Below are 3,393 nucleotides of genomic sequence, written 5' to 3'. Positions count from 1 at the left end.
TTAGCCATCTGTATGTCTTCTTTGGAGAAATGCCTATTTAGTTCTTTGGCCCATTTTTTGATTGGGTCATTTATTTTTCTGGAGTTGAGCTGTAGGAGTTGCTCGTATATTTCTGAGATTAGTTGTTTGTCACACCTCAAGAAACAAGAAAAAAGTCAAATAAAATAACCTAACTCTACACCTAAAGCAACTAGAAAAGGAAGAAATGAAGAACCCCAGGGTTAGTAGAAGGAAAGAAATCTTAAAAATTAGGGCAGAAATAAATGCAAAAGAAACAAAAGAGACCATAGCAAAAATCAACAAAGCCAAAAGCTGGTTCTTTGAAAGGATAAATAAAATTGACAAACCATTAGCCAGACTCATCAAGAAACAAAGGGAGAAAAATCAAATCAATAAAATTAGAAATGAAAATGGAGAAATCACAACAGACAGCACAGAAATAAAAAAGATCATAAGAGACTACTATCAACAATTATATGCCAATAAAATGGACAACATGGAAGAAATGGACAAATTCTTAGAAAAGTACAACTTTCCAAAACTGGACCAGGAAGAAATAGAAAATCTTAACAGAACCATCACAAGCACGGAAATTGAAACTGTAATCAAAAATCTTCCAGCAAACAAAAGCCCAGGTCCAGACGGCTTCACAGCTGAATTCTACCAAAAATTTAGAGAAGAGCTAACACCTGTCCTGCTCAAACTCTTCCAGAAAATTGCAGAGGAAGGTAAACTTCCAAACTCATTCTATGAGGCCACCATCACCCTAATACCAAAACCTGACAAAGATCCCACAAAAAAAGAAAACTACAGGCCAATATCACTGATGAACATAGATGCAAAAATCCTTAACAAAATTCTAGCAATCAGAATCCAACAACACATTAAAAAGATCATACACCATGACCAAGTGGGCTTTATCCCAGGGATGCAAGGATTCTTCAATATTGGATTTAAATTTTTAAAAATATTTTAACACACAAATATCTTTGTCTTTTCTGTAATGGTTTTCATTTTTCCTATCATACTTAAAAAGGTCTTCTCCACTCCAAAGTGATGTTAGCATTCATCTTTATTACGTTATTAGATAATATTAACATTCATCTCTATTTTAGCATTTTATTTCAGGATATTTTTGGTGTTTGGTAGGAGTTTTGCACTGATTAGCTGGTCTGACAGATTCATCGAGGGGTCCATCTGCCCCTCCCACTATGTGTTCCAGGCGATGCAGTTATCACCCATAATTCGCAGGTGTGTTTGGGTCTCACTCCAGGCTTTGCCATCACTCCAGCCATCTGCATCTCAGCACCAGCCCTCCTTGTCCTCCTCTCTGCAGCTTCTTAATGTTTTGTCTAGGCAGCTTGATCCCCTTCAAAAATGTCTTGTCTCTGGTTCACTCATGTGCCAAAAGAACAGGAGACTCAAGTTCTAAACTCCCTTTAGTAATTTGATTGGAATTGTATTTGTTTTCGAGATTAAGGGCCACTTTTCAAAGCAATTTTTTATTGAAGTATAGTTGATTTAAAATGTTGTGTTAATTTCTGCTGTAGAGCAAAGTGATTCCGTTATACATTTCTTTTTCCATATATGTATCCTTTGTACATATTCTTTATCTATATACGTTCTTTTTCATTTTCTTTTTCATTATGGCTTATCCTAGGATATTGAATACAGTTGCCTGTGCTATACAGTAGGTCCCGGTTGTTTCTCCAGTCTATATGGGACCGTTTGCATCTGCTCACCCCAGCCTTCCGATCCCTCCCTCTCCCACCCCGCCTCCTCCTTGGCAACCACAAGTCTCCTCTCAGTGTCTGTGAGTCGGCTGCTGTTTTGTAGATATGAAGAATTGCCTTTTTTTTTTTTTTTTAATGTGTGTACAAGAATCATCTTTGTTTTATTTATTTTACAGAGTAATGGTTTAAATTGAATACATTTGGGCACAGTAAATATTTTGACATGAGAAGCATCAGAATGGGCATCAGAAAAATAGCAACTCATCTTACACACAATAACTAGAAAATATTTTTGTCTGATCATTTAAGGGTTACAAATCCTGAGAATGTTAGACATTGAACAAACTAGGTACTACCTGATAATTAAATCTTGCTTGGAAATCATCGTTTAAAAAAATGCTTTGAGGTACAAATCACCTATGTATTAATCTTTTACATTTTACAAAGACTTTAAACAAATATATCAAATGATTATACATCAGTGGCTCTAAAACAGCTGTCAGTCAGGTTCCAGGACACACTGTTCCACGATTTCCCGTAAGTTGGGGTTCTCCATGGCAGCCGCCACTCGCTCTTTGTCATTTATCTGCTTGTTGATATCTTCCTCTGTTGAGTGGGTTCCTTCAGAAATGTAGATTTCCAACAATAAGAGTCGCCAAAGAGCAATGAGGTACTGTTGGCGTGAACCTTATAATAACCAAATAGTCGTCTTCATTTATCTCCTGAACCTCCACACGACTTTCCGTTACCACTTCCAGTTCTTCTAAAGTATTGGGCTTCTCTGGGTCCCGGATGGTTCGAATCAAATCATAAACTTCTAGCGCTTTCTCTTCCATGATCCGGGGCTGCCGGGCAGCTCCCCGCTCAGAGAGGCCCTAGAGCCACAGGAATCTGCTCAGCGTCCAAGAGAGCAGTCCGGACACCCGCTCCATCCTTACGTTCCGCCATCCCTGGCGACTGTCCCATCCGAGCCACCCGAAGAATTGCCTTTTAAAATGCAATTAGGAAATTAAATCCAGGAACATGGTGCACCTTCCTGTTTCTTTCTTCTTTTAAAAATATTATATATGCCAATTACACCTTAATACAAAAGATACCAGCAAATAAATAATACAAATAAATGAAATGTGGGTACAACACAGTTCTTACTATCTTTATTCCCAATTATCTAATACTTTGATTGGTATTGTGGATATTTCCCATGACATTCTATTTTCTACTTTTCATGTAAAAACAAACCTGTGTAGACAAACCATACTTAAGTGTATGGATTAAGTCCCAGAGTCCCTCTCACTGTTCCCCCGCCCCCTGCCCAGAGCTCACACCTGCTAAGGCTCCTCCCAGAGGAGCCTTTCTTTTTCCTTCTCTTGTTTGCTTCACAATAACTGAGTCACCCCGCACATACCGCACTGCTATTTGCAGCAGATGGTAAGCACGGTGTGGGCCTGGACTCACCCCTCCTTCCCCTGGTCTGGCCGTCCACAGAGGGGTGGCCTTGATACTCACCGGTCTCCACTGAAGGGCATTTTGGGGCTTTTCCTTCTTTCACCTTCACACGCAATCCGTGGGGGACTCCCGTCTGACCCTGGAGCAGGTGACCTTTCTGCTTTGTTCCCTGCACACTCAGGGGGACAGGAACTGCTGGGGACCTTCCAGAAGG

General features: G+C 39.8%; 1 pseudogene; it reads right to left on the bottom strand.

Moving 5' to 3' along the window:
* Positions 1 to 1,869: 1,869 nt before the first annotated feature.
* On the bottom strand, positions 1,870 to 2,665 carry LOC104984929 (annotated as a pseudogene).
* Between the last annotated feature and the right edge of the window lie 728 nt (positions 2,666 to 3,393).

This window comes from Bison bison, unplaced genomic scaffold (genome assembly GCF_000754665.1).
Source record: "Bison bison bison isolate TAMUID 2011002044 unplaced genomic scaffold, Bison_UMD1.0 scf7180017864037, whole genome shotgun sequence".
Taxonomy (NCBI): Eukaryota; Metazoa; Chordata; class Mammalia; order Artiodactyla; family Bovidae; genus Bison; species Bison bison.
This window is presented reverse-complemented; position numbering and strand designations above follow the sequence as displayed.